This window comes from Pseudophryne corroboree, chromosome 4 (genome assembly GCF_028390025.1).
Source record: "Pseudophryne corroboree isolate aPseCor3 chromosome 4, aPseCor3.hap2, whole genome shotgun sequence".
In the NCBI taxonomy this organism is placed as follows: Eukaryota; Metazoa; Chordata; class Amphibia; order Anura; family Myobatrachidae; genus Pseudophryne; species Pseudophryne corroboree.
The window spans coordinates 26,311,337-26,337,379 of record NC_086447.1 but is presented as its reverse complement, the minus strand read 5'-3'; the positions used below and the strand labels follow the sequence as shown (position 1 = coordinate 26,337,379).

General features: G+C 31.9%; 35 non-coding genes across 35 annotated transcripts; all 35 read left to right on the top strand.

The window, feature by feature from the left end:
• The first annotated feature begins 466 nt into the window (after window positions 1-466).
• TRNAV-CAC (transfer RNA valine (anticodon CAC)) lies at window positions 467-539 on the top strand. Its single transcript has one exon. It is a non-coding gene; the product is annotated as a tRNA-Val (tRNA).
• Window positions 540-968: 429 nt separating this feature from the next.
• TRNAV-AAC (transfer RNA valine (anticodon AAC)) lies at window positions 969-1,041 on the top strand. The gene has a single exon. It is a non-coding gene; the product is annotated as a tRNA-Val (tRNA).
• An 869-nt stretch (window positions 1,042-1,910) lies between these two features.
• Window positions 1,911-1,983, top strand: TRNAV-CAC (transfer RNA valine (anticodon CAC)). Its single transcript has one exon. It is a non-coding gene; the product is annotated as a tRNA-Val (tRNA).
• Window positions 1,984-2,411: 428 nt separating this feature from the next.
• TRNAV-AAC (transfer RNA valine (anticodon AAC)) lies at window positions 2,412-2,484 on the top strand. Its single transcript has one exon. It is a non-coding gene; the product is annotated as a tRNA-Val (tRNA).
• A 648-nt stretch (window positions 2,485-3,132) lies between these two features.
• TRNAV-AAC (transfer RNA valine (anticodon AAC)) lies at window positions 3,133-3,205 on the top strand. Its single transcript has one exon. It is a non-coding gene; the product is annotated as a tRNA-Val (tRNA).
• Window positions 3,206-4,073: 868 nt separating this feature from the next.
• On the top strand, window positions 4,074-4,146 carry TRNAV-CAC (transfer RNA valine (anticodon CAC)). The gene has a single exon. It is a non-coding gene; the product is annotated as a tRNA-Val (tRNA).
• Window positions 4,147-4,576: 430 nt separating this feature from the next.
• On the top strand, window positions 4,577-4,649 carry TRNAV-AAC (transfer RNA valine (anticodon AAC)). The gene has a single exon. It is a non-coding gene; the product is annotated as a tRNA-Val (tRNA).
• A 647-nt stretch (window positions 4,650-5,296) lies between these two features.
• On the top strand, window positions 5,297-5,369 carry TRNAV-AAC (transfer RNA valine (anticodon AAC)). The gene has a single exon. It is a non-coding gene; the product is annotated as a tRNA-Val (tRNA).
• An 868-nt stretch (window positions 5,370-6,237) lies between these two features.
• On the top strand, window positions 6,238-6,310 carry TRNAV-CAC (transfer RNA valine (anticodon CAC)). The gene has a single exon. It is a non-coding gene; the product is annotated as a tRNA-Val (tRNA).
• Window positions 6,311-6,738: 428 nt separating this feature from the next.
• On the top strand, window positions 6,739-6,811 carry TRNAV-AAC (transfer RNA valine (anticodon AAC)). Its single transcript has one exon. It is a non-coding gene; the product is annotated as a tRNA-Val (tRNA).
• Window positions 6,812-7,461: 650 nt separating this feature from the next.
• TRNAV-AAC (transfer RNA valine (anticodon AAC)) lies at window positions 7,462-7,534 on the top strand. Its single transcript has one exon. It is a non-coding gene; the product is annotated as a tRNA-Val (tRNA).
• An 868-nt stretch (window positions 7,535-8,402) lies between these two features.
• On the top strand, window positions 8,403-8,475 carry TRNAV-CAC (transfer RNA valine (anticodon CAC)). Its single transcript has one exon. It is a non-coding gene; the product is annotated as a tRNA-Val (tRNA).
• Window positions 8,476-8,907: 432 nt separating this feature from the next.
• TRNAV-AAC (transfer RNA valine (anticodon AAC)) lies at window positions 8,908-8,980 on the top strand. The gene has a single exon. It is a non-coding gene; the product is annotated as a tRNA-Val (tRNA).
• An 868-nt stretch (window positions 8,981-9,848) lies between these two features.
• TRNAV-CAC (transfer RNA valine (anticodon CAC)) lies at window positions 9,849-9,921 on the top strand. Its single transcript has one exon. It is a non-coding gene; the product is annotated as a tRNA-Val (tRNA).
• A 431-nt stretch (window positions 9,922-10,352) lies between these two features.
• TRNAV-UAC (transfer RNA valine (anticodon UAC)) lies at window positions 10,353-10,425 on the top strand. The gene has a single exon. It is a non-coding gene; the product is annotated as a tRNA-Val (tRNA).
• A 648-nt stretch (window positions 10,426-11,073) lies between these two features.
• On the top strand, window positions 11,074-11,146 carry TRNAV-AAC (transfer RNA valine (anticodon AAC)). Its single transcript has one exon. It is a non-coding gene; the product is annotated as a tRNA-Val (tRNA).
• Window positions 11,147-12,014: 868 nt separating this feature from the next.
• On the top strand, window positions 12,015-12,087 carry TRNAV-CAC (transfer RNA valine (anticodon CAC)). Its single transcript has one exon. It is a non-coding gene; the product is annotated as a tRNA-Val (tRNA).
• A 430-nt stretch (window positions 12,088-12,517) lies between these two features.
• Window positions 12,518-12,590, top strand: TRNAV-AAC (transfer RNA valine (anticodon AAC)). Its single transcript has one exon. It is a non-coding gene; the product is annotated as a tRNA-Val (tRNA).
• A 646-nt stretch (window positions 12,591-13,236) lies between these two features.
• On the top strand, window positions 13,237-13,309 carry TRNAV-AAC (transfer RNA valine (anticodon AAC)). The gene has a single exon. It is a non-coding gene; the product is annotated as a tRNA-Val (tRNA).
• A 713-nt stretch (window positions 13,310-14,022) lies between these two features.
• TRNAV-AAC (transfer RNA valine (anticodon AAC)) lies at window positions 14,023-14,095 on the top strand. The gene has a single exon. It is a non-coding gene; the product is annotated as a tRNA-Val (tRNA).
• A 1,369-nt stretch (window positions 14,096-15,464) lies between these two features.
• Window positions 15,465-15,537, top strand: TRNAV-AAC (transfer RNA valine (anticodon AAC)). Its single transcript has one exon. It is a non-coding gene; the product is annotated as a tRNA-Val (tRNA).
• A 672-nt stretch (window positions 15,538-16,209) lies between these two features.
• TRNAV-CAC (transfer RNA valine (anticodon CAC)) lies at window positions 16,210-16,282 on the top strand. The gene has a single exon. It is a non-coding gene; the product is annotated as a tRNA-Val (tRNA).
• Window positions 16,283-16,710: 428 nt separating this feature from the next.
• On the top strand, window positions 16,711-16,783 carry TRNAV-AAC (transfer RNA valine (anticodon AAC)). The gene has a single exon. It is a non-coding gene; the product is annotated as a tRNA-Val (tRNA).
• An 868-nt stretch (window positions 16,784-17,651) lies between these two features.
• TRNAV-CAC (transfer RNA valine (anticodon CAC)) lies at window positions 17,652-17,724 on the top strand. The gene has a single exon. It is a non-coding gene; the product is annotated as a tRNA-Val (tRNA).
• A 430-nt stretch (window positions 17,725-18,154) lies between these two features.
• On the top strand, window positions 18,155-18,227 carry TRNAV-AAC (transfer RNA valine (anticodon AAC)). The gene has a single exon. It is a non-coding gene; the product is annotated as a tRNA-Val (tRNA).
• Window positions 18,228-18,875: 648 nt separating this feature from the next.
• On the top strand, window positions 18,876-18,948 carry TRNAV-AAC (transfer RNA valine (anticodon AAC)). Its single transcript has one exon. It is a non-coding gene; the product is annotated as a tRNA-Val (tRNA).
• Window positions 18,949-20,317: 1,369 nt separating this feature from the next.
• On the top strand, window positions 20,318-20,390 carry TRNAV-AAC (transfer RNA valine (anticodon AAC)). The gene has a single exon. It is a non-coding gene; the product is annotated as a tRNA-Val (tRNA).
• Window positions 20,391-21,062: 672 nt separating this feature from the next.
• TRNAV-CAC (transfer RNA valine (anticodon CAC)) lies at window positions 21,063-21,135 on the top strand. The gene has a single exon. It is a non-coding gene; the product is annotated as a tRNA-Val (tRNA).
• Window positions 21,136-21,563: 428 nt separating this feature from the next.
• On the top strand, window positions 21,564-21,636 carry TRNAV-AAC (transfer RNA valine (anticodon AAC)). The gene has a single exon. It is a non-coding gene; the product is annotated as a tRNA-Val (tRNA).
• Window positions 21,637-22,504: 868 nt separating this feature from the next.
• On the top strand, window positions 22,505-22,577 carry TRNAV-CAC (transfer RNA valine (anticodon CAC)). Its single transcript has one exon. It is a non-coding gene; the product is annotated as a tRNA-Val (tRNA).
• Window positions 22,578-23,007: 430 nt separating this feature from the next.
• TRNAV-AAC (transfer RNA valine (anticodon AAC)) lies at window positions 23,008-23,080 on the top strand. Its single transcript has one exon. It is a non-coding gene; the product is annotated as a tRNA-Val (tRNA).
• Window positions 23,081-23,728: 648 nt separating this feature from the next.
• TRNAV-AAC (transfer RNA valine (anticodon AAC)) lies at window positions 23,729-23,801 on the top strand. The gene has a single exon. It is a non-coding gene; the product is annotated as a tRNA-Val (tRNA).
• Window positions 23,802-24,669: 868 nt separating this feature from the next.
• On the top strand, window positions 24,670-24,742 carry TRNAV-CAC (transfer RNA valine (anticodon CAC)). The gene has a single exon. It is a non-coding gene; the product is annotated as a tRNA-Val (tRNA).
• Window positions 24,743-25,172: 430 nt separating this feature from the next.
• On the top strand, window positions 25,173-25,245 carry TRNAV-AAC (transfer RNA valine (anticodon AAC)). Its single transcript has one exon. It is a non-coding gene; the product is annotated as a tRNA-Val (tRNA).
• Window positions 25,246-25,891: 646 nt separating this feature from the next.
• Window positions 25,892-25,964, top strand: TRNAV-AAC (transfer RNA valine (anticodon AAC)). The gene has a single exon. It is a non-coding gene; the product is annotated as a tRNA-Val (tRNA).
• The last annotated feature ends 79 nt before the right edge of the window (window positions 25,965-26,043 follow it).

Here is a 26,043-nt window from a genome sequence, read left to right as displayed (position 1 = left end):
ATTTAGCCAATATGCATAAGGTTCCCCTTCAAAATTGGTCAGAAATACATTAAAAATAGATTTTTTTATTAAATACAATGATCAGAACTATTAATATTTGAATGTGTCCTCTTGAGATGCAAAGTGGAAAAAATAGCATAGAAATTATTAGAAAATAGAAAAATAAGTTTAGAAAAAAAAATTCTAAGAAAACGGTTTGCCAATGGTACTTCCCGACTCCATAGTGATGAGATCTTCAAAAGTCAGTTTCTGTATTGTAGTGGTTATCACATTCGCCTAAAACACAAAAGGTCCCCAGTTCGAAACTGGGCAGAAATATGCTGTTATCTTTAGAATTTTAAAACAAGGGATTTTTGGTTGAAATGCCAAATAAAAATGCAATCATATAAAAAGTTTATTTCAGAATGTCATAATGTATGTCAAAGATCATTTTTTATTGGATGGCGGGAGATGCTGTTTCATTGTAGTTTCTGTAGTGTAGTGGTTATCACGTTCGCCTCACACGCGAAAGGTCCCCAGTTCGAAACTGGGCAGAAACATATTTTGTTACCTAAACACTTTGAATTCAATAATTTATATTTTGATAACTATCTACTGTTGCATTGCTCAATGAAAAAGCAAGCAAAAATCATATTGCAGAATATCAAAAGTCAATTTCCCTTCTACCATGCATATTGGATGGTGTTGCATTCATGAAGTACCTGTAGTGTAGAGTTATTCACATTTATCCAATATGCATAAGGTCCCCCTTCAAAATTGGTCAGAAATACATTAAAAAAATTTTTTTTAGTAAATACAATGATCAGAATTGATAATAAGTGAATGTGTCCTCTTGAAATGCAAAGTGGAAAAATAGCGTCAAAATTATTAGAAAATAGGAAAAAAAGTTTAGAAAAAATCATATTTCTAAGAAAAGCATGTGTCATTTGAACTTCCAGACTAGATAGTGATGGAATCCACAAGTGTCAGTTTCTGTAGTGTAGTGGTTATCACGTTCGCATAACACGCGAAAGGTCCCCAGTTCGAAACTGGGCAGAAACAATCTTTTAGCTTTAGAATTTTAAAACAATGAATTTTTGGGTAAAATGCTCAATAAAAATACAATCAGATAAAAAGTTTATTTTAGCATGCCATACTGAATATCAAAGATCATTTTTTATTGGATGATGGTCTCAAATTTTTCATGTAGTATCTGTAGTGTAGTGATTTCATGTTTACCTCACACGTGAAAGGTCCCCAGTTCGAAATTGGCAGAAACATATTTTGTTACCTAAACACTTTGAATTCAATAATTTATATTTTGATAACTATCTACTGTTGCATTGCTCAATGAAAAAGCAAGCAAAAAATCATATTGCAGAATATCAAAAGTCAATTTCCCTTCTACCATGCATATTGGATGGTGTTGCATTCATGAAGTACCTGTAGTGTAGTATTATTCACATTTAGCCAATATGCATAAGGTTCCCCTTCAAAATTGGTCAGAAATACATTAAAAATAGATTTTTTTATTAAATACAATGATCAGAACTATTAATAAGTGAATGTGTCCTCTTGAGATGCAAAGTGGAAAAAATAGCATAGAAATTATTAGAAAATAGAAAAATAAGTTTAGAAAAAAAAATTCTAAGAAAACGGTTTGCCAATGGTACTTCCCGACTCCATAGTGATGAGATCTTCAAAAGTCAGTTTCTGTATTGTAGTGGTTATCACATTCGCCTAAAACAAAAAAAGGTCCCCAGTTCGAAACTGGGCAGAAATATGCTGTTATCTTTAGAATTTTAAAACAAGGGATTTTTGGTTGAAATGCCAAATAAAAATGCAATCATATAAAAAGTTTATTTCAGAATGTCATAATGTATGTCAAAGATCATTTTTTATTGGATGGCGGGAGATGCTGTTTCATTGTAGTTTCTGTAGTGTAGTGGTTATCACGTTCGCCTCACACGCGAAAGGTCCCCAGTTTGAAACTGGGCAGAAACATATTTTGTTACCTAAACACTTTGAATTCAATAATTTATATTTTGATAACTATCTACTGTTGCATTGCTCAATGAAAAAGCAAGCAAAAATCATATTGCAGAATATCAAAAGTCAATTTCCCTTCTACCATGCATATTGGATGGTGTTGCATTCATGAAGTACCTGTAGTGTAGAGTTATTCACATTTACCCAATATGCATAAGGTCCCCCTTCAAAATTGGTCAGAAATACATTCAAAAAATATTTTTTAGTAAATACAATGATCAGAATTGATAATAAGTGAATGTGTCCTCTTGAAATGCAAAGTGGAAAAATAGCGTCAAAATTATTAGAAAATAGGAAAAAAAGTTTAGAAAAAATTATATTTCTAAGAAAAGCATGTGTCATTTGTACTTCCAGACTAGATAGTGATGGGACCACGTGAGTCAGTTTCTGTAGTGTAGTGGTTATCACGTTCGCCTAACACGTGAAAGATCCCCAGTTCGAAACTGGGCAGAAACAATCTTTTAGCTTTAGAATTTTAAAACAATTAATTTTTGGGTAAAATGCTCAATAAAAATACAATCAGATAAAAAGTTTATTTTAGCATGCCATACTGAATGTCAAAGATCATTTTTTATTGGATGATGGTCTCAAATTTTTCATGTAGTATCTGTAGTGTAGTGATTTCATGTTTGCCTCACACGTGAAAGGTCCCCAGTTCGAAATTGGCAGAAACATATTTTGTTACCTAAACACTTTGAATTCAATAATTTATATTTTGATAACTATCTACTGTTGCATTGCTCAATGAAAAAGCAAGCAAAAAATCATATTGCAGAATATCAAAAGTCAATTTCAATTCTACCATGCATATTGGATGGTGTTGCATTCATGAAGTACCTGTAGTGTAGAGTTATTCACATTTATCCAATATGCATAAGGTCCCCCTTCAAAATTGGTCAGAAATACATAAAAAAAAATTTTTTTAGTAAATACAATGATCAGAATTGATAATAAGTGAATGTGTCCTCTTGAAATGCAAAGTGGAAAAATAGCATCAAAATTATTAGAAAATAGGAAAAAAAGTTTAGAAAAAATTATATTTCTAAGAAAAGCATGTGTCATTTGTACTTCCAGACTAGATAGTGATGGGATTCACGAGAGTCAGTTTCTGTAGTGTAGTGGTTATCACGTTCGCCTAACACGCGAAAGGTCCCCAGTTCGAAACTGGGCAGAAACAGTCTTTTAGCTTTAGAATTTTAAAACAATGAATTTTTGGGTAAAATGCTCAATAAAAATACAATCAGATAAAAAGTTTATTTTAGCATGCCATACTGAATGTCAAAGATCATTTTTTACTGGATGATGGTCGCAAATTTTTCATGTAGTATCTGTAGTGTAGTGATTTCATGTTTGCCTCACGCGTGAAAGGTCCCCAGTTCGAAATTGGCAGAAACATATTTTGTTACCTAAACACTTTGAATTCAATAATTTATCTTTTGATAACTATATACTGTTGCATTGCTCAATGAAAAAGCAAGCAAAAAATCATATTGCAGAATATCAAAAGTCAATTTCCCTTCTACCATGCATATTGGATGGTGTTGCATTCATGAAGTACCTGTAGTGTAGTATTATTCACATTTAGCCAATATGCATAAGGTTCCCCTTCAAAATTGGTCAGAAATACATTAAAAATAGATTTTTTTATTAAATACAATGATCAGAACTATTAATAAGTGAATGTGTCCTCTTGAAATGCAAAGTGGAAAAAATAGCATAGAAATTATTAGAAAATAGAAAAATAAGTTTAGAAAAAAAAATTCTAAGAAAACGGTTTGCCAATGGTACTTCCCGACTCCACAGTGATGAGATCTTCAAAAGTCAGTTTCTGTATTGTAGTGGTTATCACATTCGCCTAAAACACAAAAGGTCCCCAGTTCGAAACTAGGCAGAAATATGCTGTTATCTTTAGAATTTTAAAACAAGGGATTTTTGGTTGAAATGCCAAATAAAAATGCAATCATATAAAAAGTTTATTTCAGAATGTCATAATGTATGTCAAAGATCATTTTTTATTGGATGGCGGGAGATGCTGTTTCATTGTAGTTTCTGTAGTGTAGTGGTTATCACGTTCGCCTCACACGCGAAAGGTCCCCAGTTCGAAACTGGGCAGAAACATATTTTGTTACCTAAACACTTTGAATTCAATAATTTATATTTTGATAACTATCTACTGTTGCATTGCTCAATGAAAAAGCAAGCAAAAATCATATTGCAGAATATCAAAAGTCAATTTCCCTTCTACCATGCATATTGGATGGTGTTGCATTCATGAAGTACCTGTAGTGTAGAGTTATTCACATTTACCCAATATGCATAAGGTCCCCCTTCAAAATTGGTCAGAAATACATTCAAAAAATATTTTTTTTAGTAAATACAATGATCAGAATTGATAATAAGTGAATGTGTCCTCTTGAAATGCAAAGTGGAAAAATAGCGTCAAAATTATTAGAAAATAGGAAAAAAAGTTTAGAAAAAATTATATTTCTAAGAAAAGCATGTGTCATTTGTACTTCCAGACTAGATAGTGATGGGACCACGCGAGTCAGTTTCTGCAGTGTAGTGGTAATCACGTTCGCCTAACACGTGAAAGATCCCCAGTTCGAAACTGGGCAGAAACAATCTTTTAGCTTTAGAATTTTAAAACAATTAATTTTTGGGTAAAATGCTCAATAAAAATACAATCAGATAAAAAGTTTATTTTAGCATGCCATACTGAATGTCAAAGATCATTTTTTATTGGATGATGGTCTCAAATTTTTCATGTAGTATCTGTAGTGTAGTGATTTCATGTTTGCCTCACACGTGAAAGGTCCCCAGTTCGAAATTGGCAGAAACATATTTTGTTACCTAAACACTTTGAATTCAATAATTTATATTTTGATAACTATCTACTGTTGCATTGCTCAATGAAAAAGCAAGCAAAAAATCATATTGCAGAATATCAAAAGTCAGTTTCAATTCTACCATGCATATTGGATGGTGTTGCATTCATGAAGTACCTGTAGTGTAGAGTTATTCACATTTATCCAATATGCATAAGGTCCCCCTTCAAAATTGGTCAGAAATACATAAAAAAAATTTTTTTAGTAAATACAATGATCAGAATTGATAATAAGTGAATGTGTCCTCTTGAAATGCAAAGTGGAAAAATAGCGTCAAAATTATTAGAAAATAGGAAAAAAAGTTTAGAAAAAATCATATTTCTAAGAAAAGCATGTGTCATTTGTACTTCCAGACTAGATAGTGATGGAATCCACAAGTGTCAGTTTCTGTAGTATAGTGGTTATCACGTTCGCATAACACGCGAAAGGTCCCCAGTTTGAAACTGGGCAGAAACAATCTTTTAGCTTTAGAATTTTAAAACAATGAATTTTTGGGTAAAATGCTCAATAAAAATACAATCAGATAAAAAGTTCATTTTAGCATGCCATACTAAATATCAAAGATCATTTTTTATTGGATGATGGTCTCAAATTTTTCATGTAGTATCTGTAGTGTAGTGATTTCATGTTTACCTCACACGTGAAAGGTCCCCAGTTCGAAATTGGCAGAAACATATTTTGTTACCTAAACACTTTGAATTCAATAATTTATATTTTGATAACTATCTACTGTTGCATTGCTCAATGAAAAAGCAAGCAAAAAATCATATTGCAGAATATCAAAAGTCAATTTCCCTTCTACCATGCATATTGGATGGTGTTGCATTCATGAAGTACCTGTAGTGTAGTATTATTCACATTTAGCCAATATGCATAAGGTTCCCCTTCAAAATTGGTCAGAAATACATTAAAAATAGATTTTTTTATTAAATACAATGATCAGAACTATTAATAAGTGAATGTGTCCTCTTGAGATGCAAAGTGGAAAAAATAGCATAGAAATTATTAGAAAATAGAAAAATAAGTTTAGAAAAAAAAATTCTAAGAAAACGGTTTGCCAATGGTACTTCCCGACTCCATAGTGATGAGATCTTCAAAAGTCAGTTTCTGTATTGTAGTGGTTATCACAATCGCCTAAAACACAAAAGGTCCCCAGTTCGAAACTGGGCAGAAATATGCTGTTATCTTTAGAATTTTAAAACAAGGGATTTTTGGTTGAAATGCCAAATAAAAATGCAATCATATAAAAAGTTTATTTCATAATGTCATAATGTATGTCAAAGATCATTTTTTATTGGATGGCGGGAGATGCTGTTTCATTGTAGTTTCTGTAGTGTAGTGGTTATCACGTTCGCCTCACACGCGAAAGGTCCCCAGTTCGAAACTGGGCAGAAACATATTTTGTTACCTAAACACTTTGAATTCAATAATTTATATTTTGATAACTATCTACTGTTGCATTGCTCAATGAAAAAGCAAGCAAAAATCATATTGCAGAATATCAAAAGTCAATTTCCCTTCTACCATGCATATTGGATGGTGTTGCATTCATGAAGTACCTGTAGTGTAGAGTTATTCACATTTACCCAATATGCATAAGGTCCCCCTTCAAAATTGGTCAGAAATACATTCAAAAAATATTTTTTTAGTAAATACAATGATCAGAATTGATAATAAGTGAATGTGTCCTCTTGAAATGCAAAGTGGAAAAATAGCGTCAAAATTATTAGAAAATAGGAAAAAAGTTTAGAAAAAATTATATTTCTAAGAAAAGCATGTGTCATTTGTACTTCCAGACTAGATAGTGATGGGACCACGTGAGTCAGTTTCTGTAGTGTAGTGGTTATCACGTTCGCCTAACACGTGAAAGATCCCCAGTTCGAAACTGGGCAGAAACAATCTTTTAGCTTTAGAATTTTAAAACAATTAATTTTTGGGTAAAATGCTCAATAAAAATACAATCAGATAAAAAGTTTATTTTAGCATGCCATACTGAATGTCAAAGATCATTTTTTATTGGATGATGGTCTCAAATTTTTCATGTAGTATCTGTAGTGTAGTGATTTCATGTTTGCCTCACACGTGAAAGGTCCCCAGTTCGAAATTGGCAGAAACATATTTTGTTACCTAAATACTTTGAATTCAATAATTTATATTTTGATAACTATCTACTGTTGCATTGCTCAATGAAAAAGCAAGCAAAAAAATCATATTGCAGAATATCAAAAGTCAATTTCAATTCTACCATGCATATTGGATGGTGTTGCATTCATGAAGTACCTGTAGTGTAGAGTTATTCACATTTATCCAATATGCATAAGGTCCCCCTTCAAAATTGGTCAGAAATACATTAAACATTTTTTTTTTTAGTAAATACAATGATCAGAATTGATAATAAGTGAATGTGTCCTCTTGAAATGCAAAGTGGAAAAATAGCATCAAAATTATTAGAAAATAGGAAAAAAAGTTTAGAAAAAATTATATTTCTAAGAAAAGCATGTGTCATTTGTACTTCCAGACTAGATAGTGATGGGATTCACGAGAGTCAGTTTCTGTAGTGTAGTGGTTATCACGTTCGCCTAACACGCGAAAGGTCCCCAGTTCGAAACTGGGCAGAAACAGTCTTTTAGCTTTAGAATTTTAAAACAATGAATTTTTGGGTAAAATGCTCAATAAAAATACAATCAGATAAAAAGTTTATTTTAGCATGCCATACTGAATGTCAAAGATCATTTTTTATTGGATGATGGTCGCAAATTTTTCATGTAGTATCTGTAGTGTAGTGATTTCATGTTTGCCTCACGCGTGAAAGTTCCCCAGTTCGAAATTGGCAGAAACATATTTTGTTACCTAAACACTTTGAATTCAATAATTTATATTTTGATAACTATATACTGTTGCATTGCTCAATGAAAAAGCAAGCAAAAAATCATATTGCAGAATATCAAAAGTCAATTTCCCTTCTACCATGCATATTGGATGGTGTTGCATTCATGAAGTACCTGTAGTGTAGTATTATTCACATTTAGCCAATATGCATAAGGTTCCCCTTCAAAATTGGTCAGAAATACATTAAAAATAGATTTTTTTATTAAATACAATGATCAGAACTATTAATAAGTGAATGTGTCCTCTTGAAATGCAAAGTGCAAAAAATAGCATAGAAATTATTAGAAAATAGAAAAATAAGTTTAGAAAAAAAAATTCTAAGAAAACGGTTTGCCAATGGTACTTCCCGACTCCATAGTGATGAGATCTTCAAAAGTCAGTTTCTGTATTGTAGTGGTTATCACATTCGCCTAAAACACAAAAGGTCCCCAGTTCGAAACTGGGCAGAAATATGCTGTTATCTTTAGAATTTTAAATCAAGGGATTTTTGGTTGAAATGCCAAATAAAAATGCAATCATATAAAAAGTTTATTTCAGAATGCCATAATGTATGTCAAAGATCATTTTTTATTGGATGGCGGGAAATGCTGTTTTATTGTAGTTTCTGTAGTGTAGTGGTTATCACGTTCGCCTCACACGCGAAAGGTCCCCAGTTCGAAACTGGGCAGAAACATATTTTGTTACCTAAACACTTTGAATTCAATAATTTATATTTTGATAACTATCTACTGTTGCATTGCTCAATGAAAAAGCAAGCAAAAATCATATTGCAGAATATCAAAAGTAAATTTCCCTTCTACCATGCATATTGGATGGTGTTGCATTCATGAAGTACCTGTAGTGTAGAGTTATTCACATTTATCCAATATGCATAAGGTCCCCCTTCAAAATTGGTCAGAAATACATTAAACATTTTTTTTTTTAAGTAAATACAATGATCAGAATTGATAATAAGTGAATGTGTCCTCTTGAAATGCAAAGTGGAAAAATAGCGTCAAAATTATTAGAAAATAGGAAAAAAAAGTTCAGAAAAAATTATTTTTCTAAGAAAAGCATGTGTCATTTGTACTTCCAGACTAGATAGTGATGGAATCCACAAGAGTCAGTTTCTGTAGTGTGGTGGTTGTCACGTTCGCCTAACACGCGAAAGGTCCCCAGTTCGAAACTGGGCAGAAACAATCTTTTAGCTTTAGAATTTTAAAACAATGAATTTTTGGGTAAAATGCTCAATAAAAATACAATCAGATAAAAAGTTTATTTTAGCATGCCATACTGAATGTCAAAGATCATTTTTTATTGGATGATGGTCGCAAATTTTTCATGTAGTATCTGTAGTGTAGTGATTTCATGTTTGCCTCACGCGTGAAAGGTCCCCAGTTCGAAATTGGCAGAAACATATTTTGTTACCTAAACACTTTGAATTCAATAATTTATATTTTGATAACTATATACTGTTGCATTGCTCAATGAAAAAGCAAGCAAAAAATCATATTGCAGAATATCAAAAGTCAATTTCCCTTCTACCATGCATATTGGATGGTGTTGCATTCATGAAGTACCTGTAGTGTAGTATTATTCACATTTAGCCAATATGCATAAGGTTCCCCTTCAAAATTGGTCAGAAATACATTAAAAATAGATTTTTTTATTAAATACAATGATCAGAACTATTAATAAGTGAATGTGTCCTCTTGAAATGCAAAGTGGAAAAAATAGCATAGAAATTATTAGAAAATAGAAAAATAAGTTTAGAAAAAAAAATTCTAAGAAAACGGTTTGCCAATGGTACTTCCCGACTCCATAGTGATGAGATCTTCAAAAGTCAGTTTCTGTATTGTAGTGGTTATCACATTCGCCTAAAACACAAAAGGTCCCCAGTTCGAAACTGGGCAGAAATATGCTGTTATCTTTAGAATTTTAAATCAAGGGATTTTTGGTTGAAATGCCAAATAAAAATGCAATCATATAAAAAGTTTATTTCAGAATGCCATAATGTATGTCAAAGATCATTTTTTATTGGATGGCGGGAGATGCTGTTTTATTGTAGTTTCTGTAGTGTAGTGGTTATCACGTTCGCCTCACACGCGAAAGGTCCCCAGTTCGAAACTGGGCAGAAACATATTTTGTTACCTAAACACTTTGAATTCAATAATTTATATTTTGATAACTATCTACTGTTGCATTGCTCAATGAAAAAGCAAGCAAAAATCATATTGCAGAATATCAAAAGTCAATTTCCCTTCTACCATGCATATTGGATGGTGTTGCATTCATGAAGTACCTGTAGTGTAGTATTATTCACATTTAGCCAATATGCATAAGGTTCCCCTTCAAAATTGGTCAGAAATACATTCAAAAAATATTTTTTTAGTAAATACAATGATCAGAATTGATAATAAGTGAATGTGTCCTCTTGAAATGCAAAGTGGAAAAATAGCGTCAAAATTATTAGAAAATAGGAAAAAAAAGTTTAGAAAAAATTATATTTCTAAGAAAAGCATGTGTCATTTGTACTTCCAGACTAGATAGTGAGGGGATGCACAAGAGTCAGTTTCTGTAGTGTAGTGGTTATCACGTTCGCCTTACACGCGAAAGGTCCCCAGTTCGAAACTGGGCAGAAACAATCTTTTAGCTTTAGAATTTTAAAACAATGAATTTTTGGGTAAAATGCTCAATAAAAATACAATCAGATAAAAAGTTTATTTTAGCATGCCATACTGAATGTCAAAGATCATTTTTTATTGGATGATGGTCGCAAATTTTTCATGTAGTATCTGTAGTGTAGTGATTTCATGTTTGCCTCACACGTGAAAGGTCCCCAGTTCGAAATTGGCAGAAACATATTTTGTTACCTAAACACTTTGAATTCAATAATTTATATTTTGATAACTATATACTGTTGCATTGCTCAATGAAAAAGCAAGCAAAAAATCATATTGCAGAATATCAAAAGTCAATTTCCCTTCTACCATGCATATTGGATGGTGTTGCATTCATGAAGTTCCTGTAGTGTAGAGTTATTCACATTTATCCAATATGCATAAGGTCCCCCTTCAAAATTGGTCAGAAATACATAAAAAAAAATTTTTTTAGTAAATACAATGATCAGAATTGATAATAAGTGAATGTGTCCTCTTGAAATGCAAAGTGGAAAAATAGCGTCAAAATGATTAGAAAATAGGATAAAAAGTTTAGAAAAAATTATATTTCTAAGAAAAGCATGTGTCATGTGTACATCCAGACTAGATAGTGATGAAATTCACGAGAGTCAGTTTCTGTAGTGTAGTGGTTATCACGTTCGCCTAACACGCGAAAGGTCCCCAGTTTGAAACTGGGCAGAAACAATCTTTTAGCTGTAGAATTTTAAAACAATTAATTTTTGGGTAAAATGCTCAATAAAAATACAATCAGATAAAAAGTTTATTTTAGCATGCCATACTGAATGTCAAAGATCATTTTTTACTGGATGATGGTCGCAAATTTTTCATGTAGTATCTGTAGTGTAGTGATTTCATGTTTGCCTCACGCGTGAAAGGTCCCCAGTTCGAAATTGGCAGAAACATATTTTGTTACCTAAACACTTTGAATTCAATAATTTATATTTTGATAACTATATACTGTTGCATTGCTCAATGAAAAAGCAAGCAAAAAATCATATTGCAGAATATCAAAAGTCAATTTCCCTTCTACCATGCATATTGGATGGTGTTGCATTCATGAAGTACCTGTAGTGTAGTATTATTTACATTTAGCCAATATGCATAAGGTTCCCCTTCAAAATTGGTCAGAAATACATTAAAAATAGATTTTTTTATTAAATACAATGATCAGAACTATTAATAAGTGAATGTGTCCTCTTGAAATGCAAAGTGGAAAAAATAGCATAGAAATTATTAGAAAATAGAAAAATAAGTTTAGAAAAAAAAATTCTAAGAAAACGGTTTGCCAATGGAACTTCCCGACTCCACAGTGATGAGATCTTCAAAAGTCAGTTTCTGTATTGTAGTGGTTATCACATTCGCCTAAAACACAAAAGGTCCCCAGTTCGAAACTAGGCAGAAATATGCTGTTATCTTTAGAATTTTAAAACAAGGGATTTTTGGTTGAAATGCCAAATAAAAATGCAATCATATAAAAAGTTTATTTCAGAATGTCATAATGTATGTCAAAGATCATTTTTTATTGGATGGCGGGAGATGCTGTTTCATTGTAGTTTCTGTAGTGTAGTGGTTATCACGTTCGCCTCACACGCGAAAGGTCCCCAGTTCGAAACTGGGCAGAAACATATTTTGTTACCTAAACACTTTGAATTCAATAATTTATATTTTGATAACTATCTACTGTTGCATTGCTCAATGAAAAAGCAAGCAAAAATCATATTGCAGAATATCAAAAGTCAATTTCCCTTCTACCATGCATATTGGATGGTGTTGCATTCATGAAGTACCTGTAGTGTAGAGTTATTCACATTTACCCAATATGCTTAAGGTCCCCCTTCAAAATTGGTCAGAAATACATTCAAAAAATATTTTTTTTAGTAAATACAATGATCAGAATTGATAATAAGTGAATGTGTCCTCTTGAAATGCAAAGTGGAAAAATAGCGTCAAAATTATTAGAAAATAGGAAAAAAAGTTTAGAAAAAATTATATTTCTAAGAAAAGCATGTGTCATTTGTACTTCCAGACTAGATAGTGATGGGACCACGCGAGTCAGTTTCTGTAGTGTAGTGGTTATCACGTTCGCCTAACACGTGAAAGATCCCCAGTTCGAAACTGGGCAGAAACAATCTTTTAGCTTTAGAATTTTAAAACAATTAATTTTTGGGTAAAATGCTCAATAAAAATACAATCAGATAAAAAGTTTATTTTAGCATGCCATACTGAATGTCAAAGATCATTTTTTATTGGATGATGGTCTCAAATTTTTCATGTAGTATCTGTAGTGTAGTGATTTCATGTTTGCCTCACACGTGAAAGGTCCCCAGTTCGAAATTGGCAGAAACATATTTTGTTACCTAAACACTTTGAATTCAATAATTTATATTTTGATAACTATCTACTGTTGCATTGCTCAATGAAAAAGCAAGCAAAAATCATATTGCAGAATATCAAAAGTAAATTTCCCTTCTACCATGCATATTGGATGGTGTTGCATTCATGAAGTACCTGTAGTGTAGAGTTATTCACATTTACCCAATATGCATAAGGTCCCCCTTCAAAATTGGTCAGAAATACATTAAAAATTTTTTTTTAGTAAATACAATGATCAGAATTGATAATAAGTGAATGTGTCCTCTTGAAATGCAAAGTGGAAAAATAGCGTCAAAATTATTAGAAAATAGGAAAAAAAGTTTAGAAAAAATCATATTTCTAAGAAAAGCATGTGTCATTTGTACTTCCAGACTAGATAGTGATGGAATCCACAAGTGTCAGTTTCTGTAATGTAGTGGTTATCACGTTCGCATAACACGCGAAAGGTCCCCAGTTCGAAACTGGGCAGAAACAATCTTTTAGCTTTAGAATTTTAAAACAATGAATTTTTGGATAAAATGCTCAATAAAAATACAATCAGATAAAAAGTTTATTTTAGCATGCCATACTGAATATCAAAGATCATTTTTTATTGGATGATGGTCTCAAATTTTTCATGTAGTATCTGTAGTGTAGTGATTTCATGTTTACCTCACACGTGAAAGGTCCCCAGTTCGAAATTGGCAGAAACAATTGTAGTGGTTATCACGTTCGCCTCACACGCGAGAGGTCCCCAGTTCGAAACTGGGCAGAAACATATTTTGTTACCTAAACACTTTGAATTCAATAATTTATATTTTGATAACTATCTACTGTTGCATTGCTCAATGAAAAAGCAAGCAAAAATCATATTGCAGAATATCAAAAGTCAATTTCCCTTCTACCATGCATATTGGATGGTGTTGCATTCATGAAGTACCTGTAGTGTAGAGTTATTCACATTTATCCAATATGCATAAGGTCCCCCTTCAAAATTGGTCAGAAATACATTAAAAAAAATTTTTTTTAGTAAATACAATGATCAGAATTGATAATAAGTGAATGTGTCCTCTTGAAATGCAAAGTGGAAAAATAGCATCAAAATTATTAGAAAATAGGAAAAAAAGTTTAGAAAAAATTATATTTCTAAGAAAAGCATGTGTCATTTGTACTTCCAGACTAGATAGTGATGGGATTCACGAGAGTCAGTTTCTGTAGTGTAGTGGTTATCACGTTCGCCGAACACGCGAAAGGTCCCCAGTTCGAAACTGGGCAGAAACAGTCTTTTAGCTTTAGAATTTTAAAACAATGAATTTTTGGGTAAAATGCTCAATAAAAATACAATCAGATAAAAAGTTTATTTTAGCATGCCATACTGAATGTCAAAGATCATTTTTTATTGGATGATGGTCGCAAATTTTTCATGTAGTATCTGTAGTGTAGTGATTTCATGTTTGCCTCACGCGTGAAAGTTCCCCAGTTCGAAATTGGCAGAAACATATTTTGTTACCTAAACACTTTGAATTCAATAATTTATATTTTTATAACTATATACTGTTGCATTGCTCAATGAAAAAGCAAGCAAAAAATCATATTGCAGAATATCAAAAGTCAATTTCCCTTCTACCATGCATATTGGATGGTGTTGCATTCATGAAGTACCTGTAGTGTAGTATTATTCACATTTAGCCAATATGCATAAGGTTCCCCTTCAAAATTGGTCAGAAATACATTAAAAATAGATTTTTTTATTAAATACAATGATCAGAACTATTAATAAGTGAATGTGTCCTCTTGAAATGCAAAGTGGAAAAAATAACATAGAAATTATTAGAAAATAGAAAAATAAGTTTAGAAAAAAAAATTCTAAGAAAACGGTTTGCCAATGGTACTTCCCGACTCCATAGTGATGAGATCTTCAAAAGTCAGTTTCTGTATTGTAGTGGTTATCACATTCGCCTAAAACACAAAAGGTCCCCAGTTCGAAACTGGGCAGAAATATGCTGTTATCTTTAGAATTTTAAATCAAGGGATTTTCGGTTGAAATGCCAAATAAAAATGCAATCATATAAAAAGTTTATTTCAGAATGCCGTAATGTATGTCAAAGATCATTTTTTATTGGATGGCGGGAGGTTCTGTTTTCATGTAGTTTCTGTAGTGTAGTGGTTATCACGTTCGCCCACACGCGAAAGGTCCCCAGTTCGAAACTGGGCAGAAACATATTTTGTTACCTAAACACTTTGAATTCAATAATTTATATTTTGATAACTATCTACTGTTGCATTGCTCAATGAAAAAGCAAGCAAAAATCATATTGCAGAATATCAAAAGTAAATTTCCCTTCTACCATGCATATTGGATGGTGTTGCATTCATGAAGTACCTGTAGTGTAGAGTTATTCACATTTATCCAATATGCATAAGGTCCCCCTTCAAAATTGGTCAGAAATACATTCAAAAAATATTTTTTTATTAAATACAATGATCAGAATTGATAATAAGTGAATGTGTCCTCTTGAAATGCAAAGTGGAAAAATAGCGTCAAAATTATTAGAAAATAGGAAAAAAAGTTTAGAAAAAATTATATTTCTAAGAAAAGCATGTGTCATTTGTACTTCCAGACTAGATAGTGATGGGACCACGCGAGTCAGTTTCTGTAGTGTAGTGGTTATCACGTTCGCCTAACACGTGAAAGATCCCCAGTTCGAAACTGGGCAGAAACAATCTTTTAGCTGTAGAATTTTAAAACAATTAATTTTTGGGTAAAATGCTCAATAAAAATACAATCAGATAAAAAGTTTATTTTAGCATGCCATACTGAATGTCAAAGATCATTTTTTACTGGATGAGTAAAAAGTCAATTTCCCTTCTACCATGCATATTGGATGGTGTTGCATTCATGAAGTACCTGTAGTGTAGTATTATTAACATTTAGCCAATATGCATAAGGTTCCCCTTCAAAATTGGTCAGAAATACATTAAAAATAGATTTTTTTATTAAATACAATGATCAGAACTATTAATAAGTGAATGTGTCCTCTTGAAATGCAAAGTGGAAAAAATAGCATAGAAATTATTAGAAAATAGAAAAATAAGTTTAGAAAAAAAAATTCTAAGAAAACGGTTTGCCAATGGTACTTCCCGACTCCATAGTGATGAGATCTTCAAAAGTTAGTTTCTGTATTGTAGTGGTTATCACATTCGCCTAAAACACAAAAGGTCCCCAGTTCGAAACTGGGCAGAAATATGCTGTTATCTTTAGAATTTTAAATCAAGGGATTTTTGGTTGAAATGCCAAATAAAAATGCAATCATATAAAAAGTTTATTTCAGAATGCCATAATGTATGTCAAAGATCATTTTTTATTGGATGGCGGGAGATGCTGTTTTATTGTAGTTTCTGTAGTGTAGTGGTTATCACGTTCGCCTCACACGCGAAAGGTCCCCAGTTCGAAACTGGGCAGAAACATATTTTGTTACCTAAACACTTTGAATTCAATAATTTATATTTTGATAACTATCTACTGTTGCATTGCTCAATGAAAAAGCAAGCAAAAATCATATTGCAGAATATCAAAAGTCAATTTCTCTTCTACCATGCATATTGGATGGTGTTGCATTCATGAAGTACCTGTAGTGTAGTATTATTCACATTTAGCCAATATGCATAAGGTTCCCCTTCAAAATTGGTCAGAAATACATTCAAAAAATATTTTTTTAGTAAATACAATGATCAGAATTGATAATAAGTGAATGTGTCCTCTTGAAATGCAAAGTGGAAAAATAGCGTCAAAATTATTAGAAAATAGGAAAAAAGTTTAGAAAAAATTATATTTCTAAGAAAAGCATGTGTCATTTGTACTTCCAGACTAGATAGTGATGGGACCAAGTGAGTCAGTTTCTGTAGTGTAGTGGTTATCACGTTCGCCTAACACGTGAAAGATCCCCAGTTCGAAACTGGGCAGAAACAATCTTTTAGCTTTAGAATTTTAAAACAATTAATTTTTGGGTAAAATGCTCAATAAAAATACAATCAGATAAAACGTTTATTTTAGCATGCCATACTGAATGTCAAAGATCATTTTTTATTGGATGATGGTCTCAAATTTTTCATGTAGTATCTGTAGTGTAGTGATTTCATGTTTGCCTCACACGTGAAAGGTCCCCAGTTCGAAATTGGCAGAAACATATTTTGTTACCTAAACACTTTGAATTCAATAATTTATATTTTGATAACTATATACTGTTGCATTGCTCAATGAAAAAGCAAGCAAAAAATCATATTGCAGAATATCAAAAGTCAATTTCCCTTCTACCATGCATATTGGATGGTGTTGCATTCATGAAGTACCTGTAGTGTAGTATTATTCACATTTAGCCAATATGCATAAGGTTCCCCTTCAAAATTGGTCAGAAATACATTAAAAATAGATTTTTTTATTAAATACAATGATCAGAACTATTAATAAGTGAATGTGTCTTCTTGAGATGCAAAGCGGAAAAAATAGCATAGAAATTATTAGAAAATAGAAAAATAAGTTTAGAAAAAAAAATTCTAAGAAAACGGTTTGCCAATGGTACTTCCCGACTCCATAGTGATGAGATCTTCAAAAGTCAGTTTCTGTATTGTAGTGGTTATCACATTCGCCTAAAACACAAAAGGTCCCCAGTTCGAAACTGGGCAGAAATATGCTGTTATCTTTAGAATTTTAAAACAAGGGATTTTTGGTTGAAATGCCAAATAAAAATGCAATCATATAAAAAGTTTATTTCAGAATGCCATAATGTATGTCAAAGATCATTTTTTATTGGATGGCGGGAGATGCTGTTTCATTGTAGTTTCTGTAGTGTAGTGGTTATCACGTTTGCCTCACACGCGAGAGGTCCCCAGTTCGAAACTGGGCAGAAACATATTTTGTTACCTAAACACTTTGAATTCAATAATTTATATTTTGATAACTATCTACTGTTGCATTGCTCAATGAAAAAGCAAGCAAAAATCATATTGCAGAATATCAAAAGTCAATTTCCCTTCTACCATGCATATTGGATGGTGTTGCATTCATGAAGTACCTATAGTGTAGAGTTATTCACATTTACCCAATATGCATAAGGTCCCCCTTCAAAATTGGTCAGAAATACATTCAAAAAATATTTTTTTATTAAATACAATGATCAGAATTGATAATAAGTGAATGTGTCCTCTTGAAATGCAAAGTGGAAAAATAGCGTCAAAATTATTAGAAAATAGGAAAAAAAGTTTAGAAAAAATTATATTTCTAAGAAAAGCATGTGTCATGTGTACATCCAGACTAGATAGTGATGAAATTCACAAGAGTCAGTTTCTGTAGTGTAGTGGTTATCACGTTCGCCTAACACGCGAAAGGTCCCCAGTTCGAAACTGGGCAGAAACAATCTTTTAGCTTTAGAATTTTAAAACAATTAATTTTTGGGTAAAATGCTCAATAAAAATACAATCAGATAAAAAGTTTATTTTAGCATGCCATACTGAATGTCAAAGATCATTTTTTATTGGATGATGGTCTCAAATTTTTCATGTAGTATCTGTAGTGTAGTGATTTCATATTTGCCTCACACGTGAAAGGTCCCCAGTTCGAAATTGGCAGAAACATATTTTGTTACCTAAACACTTTGAATTCAATAATTTATATTTTGATAACTATCTACTGTTGCATTGCTCAATGAAAAAGCAAGCAAAAAATCATATTGCAGAATATCAAAAGTCAGTTTCAATTCTACCATGCATATTGGATGGTGTTGCATTCATGAAGTACCTGTAGTGTAGAGTTATTCACATTTATCCAATATGCATAAGGTCCCCCTTCAAAATTGGTCAGAAATACATTAAAAAAAATTTTTTTAGTAAATACAATGATCAGAATTGATAATAAGTGAATGTGTCCTCTTGAAATGCAAAGTGGAAAAATAGCGTCAAAATTATTAGAAAATAGGAAAAAAAGTTTAGAAAAAATTATATTTCTAAGAAAAACATGTGTCATGTGTACATCCAGACTAGATAGTGATGAAATTCACGAGAGTCAGTTTCTGTAGTGTAGTGGTTATCACGTTCGCCTAACACGCGAAAGGTCCCCAGTTCGAAACTGGGCAGAAACAATCTTTTAGCTGTAGAATTTTAAAACAATTAATTTTTGGGTAAAATGCTCAATAAAAATACAATCAGATAAAAAGTTTATTTTAGCATGCCATACTGAATGTCAAAGATCATTTTTTACTGGATGATGGTCGCAAATTTTTCATGTAGTATCTGTAGTGTAGTGATTTCATGTTTGCCTCACGCGTGAAAGGTCCCCAGTTCGAAATTGGCAGAAACATATTTTGTTACCTAAACACTTTGAATTCAATAATTTATATTTTGATAACTATATACTGTTGCATTGCTCAATGAAAAAGCAAGCAAAAAATCATATTGCAGAATATCAAAAGTCAATTTCCCTTCTACCATGCATATTGGATGGTGTTGCATTCATGAAGTACCTGTAGTGTAGTATTATTCACATTTAGCCAATATGCATAAGGTTCCCCTTCAAAATTGGTCAGAAATACATTAAAAATAGATTTTTTTATTAAATACAATGATCAGAACTATTAACAAGTGAATGTGTCCTCTTGAAATGCAAAGTGGAAAAAATAGCATAGAAATTATTAGAAAATAGAAAAATAAGTTTAGAAAAAAAAATTCTAAGAAAACGGTTTGCCAATGGTACTTCCCGACTCCATAGTGATGAGATCTTCAAAAGTCAGTTTCTGTATTGTAGTGGTTATCACATTCGCCTAAAACACAAAAGGTCCCCAGTTCGAAACTGGGCAGAAATATGCTGTTATCTTTAGAATTTTAAATCAAGGGATTTTCGGTTGAAATGCCAAATAAAAATGCAATCATATAAAAAGTTTATTTCAGAATGCCGTAATGTATGTCAAAGATCATTTTTTATTGGATGGCGGGAGGTTCTGTTTTCATGTAGTTTCTGTAGTGTAGTGGTTATCACGTTCGCCCACACGCGAAAGGTCCCCAGTTCGAAACTGGGCAGAAACATATTTTGTTACCTAAACACTTTGAATTCAATAATTTATATTTTGATAACTATCTACTGTTGCATTGCTCAATGAAAAAGCAAGCAAAAATCATATTGCAGAATATCAAAAGTAAATTTCCCTTCTACCATGCATATTGGATGGTGTTGCATTCATGAAGTACCTGTAGTGTAGAGTTATTCACATTTATCCAATATGCATAAGGTCCCCCTTCAAAATTGGTCAGAAATACATTCAAAAAATATTTTTTTATTAAATACAATGATCAGAATTGATAATAAGTGAATGTGTCCTCTTGAAATGCAAAGTGGAAAAATAGCGTCAAAATTATTAGAAAATAGGAAAAAAAGTTTAGAAAAAATTATATTTCTAAGAAAAGCATGTGTCATTTGTACTTCCAGACTAGATAGTGATGGGACCACGCGAGTCAGTTTCTGTAGTGTAGTGGTTATCACGTTCGCCTAACACGTGAAAGATCCCCAGTTCGAAACTGGGCAGAAACAATCTTTTAGCTGTAGAATTTTAAAACAATTAATTTTTGGGTAAAATGCTCAATAAAAATACAATCAGATAAAAAGTTTATTTTAGCATGCCATACTGAATGTCAAAGATCATTTTTTACTGGATGAGTAAAAAGTCAATTTCCCTTCTACCATGCATATTGGATGGTGTTGCATTCATGAAGTACCTGTAGTGTAGTATTATTAACATTTAGCCAATATGCATAAGGTTCCCCTTCAAAATTGGTCAGAAATACATTAAAAATAGATTTTTTTATTAAATACAATGATCAGAACTATTAATAAGTGAATGTGTCCTCTTGAAATGCAAAGTGGAAAAAATAGCATAGAAATTATTAGAAAATAGAAAAATAAGTTTAGAAAAAAAAATTCTAAGAAAACGGTTTGCCAATGGTACTTCCCGACTCCATAGTGATGAGATCTTCAAAAGTTAGTTTCTGTATTGTAGTGGTTATCACATTCGCCTAAAACACAAAAGGTCCCCAGTTCGAAACTGGGCAGAAATATGCTGTTATCTTTAGAATTTTAAATCAAGGGATTTTTGGTTGAAATGCCAAATAAAAATGCAATCATATAAAAAGTTTATTTCAGAATGCCATAATGTATGTCAAAGATCATTTTTTATTGGATGGCGGGAGATGCTGTTTTATTGTAGTTTCTGTAGTGTAGTGGTTATCACGTTCGCCTCACACGCGAAAGGTCCCCAGTTCGAAACTGGGCAGAAACATATTTTGTTACCTAAACACTTTGAATTCAATAATTTATATTTTGATAACTATCTACTGTTGCATTGCTCAATGAAAAAGCAAGCAAAAATCATATTGCAGAATATCAAAAGTCAATTTCTCTTCTACCATGCATATTGGATGGTGTTGCATTCATGAAGTACCTGTAGTGTAGTATTATTCACATTTAGCCAATATGCATAAGGTTCCCCTTCAAAATTGGTCAGAAATACATTCAAAAAATATTTTTTTAGTAAATACAATGATCAGAATTGATAATAAGTGAATGTGTCCTCTTGAAATGCAAAGTGGAAAAATAGCGTCAAAATTATTAGAAAATAGGAAAAAAGTTTAGAAAAAATTATATTTCTAAGAAAAGCATGTGTCATTTGTACTTCCAGACTAGATAGTGATGGGACCAAGTGAGTCAGTTTCTGTAGTGTAGTGGTTATCACGTTCGCCTAACACGTGAAAGATCCCCAGTTCGAAACTGGGCAGAAACAATCTTTTAGCTTTAGAATTTTAAAACAATTAATTTTTGGGTAAAATGCTCAATAAAAATACAATCAGATAAAACGTTTATTTTAGCATGCCATACTGAATGTCAAAGATCATTTTTTATTGGATGATGGTCTCAAATTTTTCATGTAGTATCTGTAGTGTAGTGATTTCATGTTTGCCTCACACGTGAAAGGTCCCCAGTTCGAAATTGGCAGAAACATATTTTGTTACCTAAACACTTTGAATTCAATAATTTATATTTTGATAACTATATACTGTTGCATTGCTCAATGAAAAAGCAAGCAAAAAATCATATTGCAGAATATCAAAAGTCAATTTCCCTTCTACCATGCATATTGGATGGTGTTGCATTCATGAAGTACCTGTAGTGTAGTATTATTCACATTTAGCCAATATGCATAAGGTTCCCCTTCAAAATTGGTCAGAAATACATTAAAAATAGATTTTTTTATTAAATACAATGATCAGAACTATTAATAAGTGAATGTGTCTTCTTGAGATGCAAAGCGGAAAAAATAGCATAGAAATTATTAGAAAATAGAAAAATAAGTTTAGAAAAAAAAATTCTAAGAAAACGGTTTGCCAATGGTACTTCCCGACTCCATAGTGATGAGATCTTCAAAAGTCAGTTTCTGTATTGTAGTGGTTATCACATTCGCCTAAAACACAAAAGGTCCCCAGTTCGAAACTGGGCAGAAATATGCTGTTATCTTTAGAATTTTAAAACAAGGGATTTTTGGTTGAAATGCCAAATAAAAATGCAATCATATAAAAAGTTTATTTCAGAATGCCATAATGTATGTCAAAGATCATTTTTTATTGGATGGCGGGAGATGCTGTTTCATTGTAGTTTCTGTAGTGTAGTGGTTATCACGTTTGCCTCACACGCGAGAGGTCCCCAGTTCGAAACTGGGCAGAAACATATTTTGTTACCTAAACACTTTGAATTCAATAATTTATATTTTGATAACTATCTACTGTTGCATTGCTCAATGAAAAAGCAAGCAAAAATCATATTGCAGAATATCAAAAGTCAATTTCCCTTCTACCATGCATATTGGATGGTGTTGCATTCATGAAGTACCTGTAGTGTAGAGTTATTCACATTTACCCAATATGCATAAGGTCCCCCTTCAAAATTGGTCAGAAATACATTCAAAAAATATTTTTTTATTAAATACAATGATCAGAATTGATAATAAGTGAATGTGTCCTCTTGAAATGCAAAGTGGAAAAATAGCGTCAAAATTATTAGAAAATAGGAAAAAAAGTTTAGAAAAAATTATATTTCTAAGAAAAGCATGTGTCATGTGTACATCCAGACTAGATAGTGATGAAATTCACAAGAGTCAGTTTCTGTAGTGTAGTGGTTATCACGTTCGCCTAACACGCGAAAGGTCCCCAGTTCGAAACTGGGCAGAAACAATCTTTTAGCTTTAGAATTTTAAAACAATTAATTTTTGGGTAAAATGCTCAATAAAAATACAATCAGATAAAAAGTTTATTTTAGCATGCCATACTGAATGTCAAAGATCATTTTTTATTGGATGATGGTCTCAAATTTTTCATGTAGTATCTGTAGTGTAGTGATTTCATATTTGCCTCACACGTGAAAGGTCCCCAGTTCGAAATTGGCAGAAACATATTTTGTTACCTAAACACTTTGAATTCAATAATTTATATTTTGATAACTATCTACTGTTGCATTGCTCAATGAAAAAGCAAGCAAAAAATCATATTGCAGAATATCAAAAGTCAGTTTCAATTCTACCATGCATATTGGATGGTGTTGCATTCATGAAGTACCTGTAGTGTAGAGTTATTCACATTTATCCAATATGCATAAGGTCCCCCTTCAAAATTGGTCAGAAATACATTAAAAAAAATTTTTTTAGTAAATACAATGATCAGAATTGATAATAAGTGAATGTGTCCTCTTGAAATGCAAAGTGGAAAAATAGCGTCAAAATTATTAGAAAATAGGAAAAAAAGTTTAGAAAAAATTATATTTCTAAGAAAAACATGTGTCATGTGTACATCCAGACTAGATAGTGATGAAATTCACGAGAGTCAGTTTCTGTAGTGTAGTGGTTATCACGTTCGCCTAACACGCGAAAGGTCCCCAGTTCGAAACTGGGCAGAAACAATCTTTTAGCTGTAGAATTTTAAAACAATTAATTTTTGGGTAAAATGCTCAATAAAAATACAATCAGATAAAAAGTTTATTTTAGCATGCCATACTGAATGTCAAAGATCATTTTTTACTGGATGATGGTCGCAAATTTTTCATGTAGTATCTGTAGTGTAGTGATTTCATGTTTGCCTCACGCGTGAAAGGTCCCCAGTTCGAAATTGGCAGAAACATATTTTGTTACCTAAACACTTTGAATTCAATAATTTATATTTTGATAACTATATACTGTTGCATTGCTCAATGAAAAAGCAAGCAAAAAATCATATTGCAGAATATCAAAAGTCAATTTCCCTTCTACCATGCATATTGGATGGTGTTGCATTCATGAAGTACCTGTAGTGTAGTATTATTCACATTTAGCCAATATGCATAAGGTTCCCCTTCAAAATTGGTCAGAAATACATTAAAAATAGATTTTTTTATTAAATACAATGATCAGAACTATTAACAAGTGAATGTGTCCTCTTGAAATGCAAAGTGGAAAAAATAGCATAGAAATTATTAGAAAATAGAAAAATAAGTTTAGAAAAAAAAATTCTAAGAAAACGGTTTGCCAATGGTACTTCCCGACTCCACAGTGATGAGATCTTCAAAAGTCAGTTTCTATATTGTAGTGGTTATCACATTCGCCTAAAACACAAAAGGTCCCCAGTTCGAAACTAGGCAGAAATATGCTGTTATCTTTAGAATTTTAAAACAAGGGATTTTTGGTTGAAATGCCAAATAAAAATGCAATCATATAAAAAGTTTATTTCAGAATGTCATAATGTATGTCAAAGATCATTTTTTATTGGATGGCGGGAGATGCTGTTTCATTGTAGTTTCTGTAGTGTAGTGGTTATCACGTTCGCCTCACACGCGATAGGTCCCCAGTTCGAAACTGGGCAGAAACATATTTTGTTACCTAAACACTTTGAATTCAATAATTTATATTTTGATAACTATCTACTGTTGCATTGCTCAATGAAAAAGCAAGCAAAAATCATATTGCAGAATATCAAAAGTCAATTTCCTTTCTACCATGCATATTGGATGGTGTTGCATTCATGAAGTACCTGTAGTGTAGAGTTATTCACATTTACCCAATATGCATAAGGTCCCCCTTCAAAATTGGTCAGAAATACATTCAAAAAATATTTTTTTTAGTAAATACAATGATCAGAATTGATAATAAGTGAATGTGTCCTCTTGAAATGCAAAGTGGAAAAATAGCGTCAAAATTATTAGAAAATAGGAAAAAAAGTTTAGAAAAAATTATATTTCTAAGAAAAGCATGTGTCATTTGTACTTCCAGACTAGATAGTGATGGGACCACGCGAGTCAGTTTCTGTAGTGTAGTGGTTATCACGTTCGCCTAACACGTGAAAGATCCCCAGTTCGAAACTGGGCAGAAACAATCTTTTAGCTTTAGAATTTTAAAACAATTAATTTTTGGGTAAAATCCTTAATAAAAATACAATCAGATAAAAAGTTTATTTTAGCATGCCATACTGAATGTCAAAGATCATTTTTTATTGGATGATGGTCTCAAATTTTTCATGTAGTATCTGTAGTGTAGTGATTTCATGTTTGCCTCACACGTGAAAGGTCCCCAGTTCGAAATTGGCAGAAACATATTTTGTTACCTAAACACTTTGAATTCAATAATTTATATTTTGATAACTATCTACTGTTGCATTGCTCAATGAAAAAGCAAGCAAAAATCATATTGCAGAATATCAAAAGTCAATTTCCCTTCTACCATGCATATTGGATGGTGTTGCATTCATGAAGTACCTGTAGTGTAGAGTTATTCACATTTACCCAATATGCATAAGGTCCCCCTTCAAAATTGGTCAGAAATACATTAAAAAAATTTTTTTTAGTAAATACAATGATCAGAATTGATAATAAGTGAATGTGTCCTCTTGAAATGCAAAGTGGAAAAATAGCGTCAAAATTATTAGAAAATAGGAAAAAAAGTTTAGAAAAAATTATATTTCTAAGAAAAGCATGTGTCATTTGTACTTCCAGACTAGATAGTGATGGGACCACGCGAGTCAGTTTCTGTAGTGTAGTGGTTATCACGTTCGCCTAACACGTGAAAGATCCCCAGTTCGAAACTGGGCAGAAACAATCTTTTAGCTTTAGAATTTTAAAACAATTAATTTTTGGGTAAAATCCTTAATAAAAATACAATCAGATAAAAAGTTTA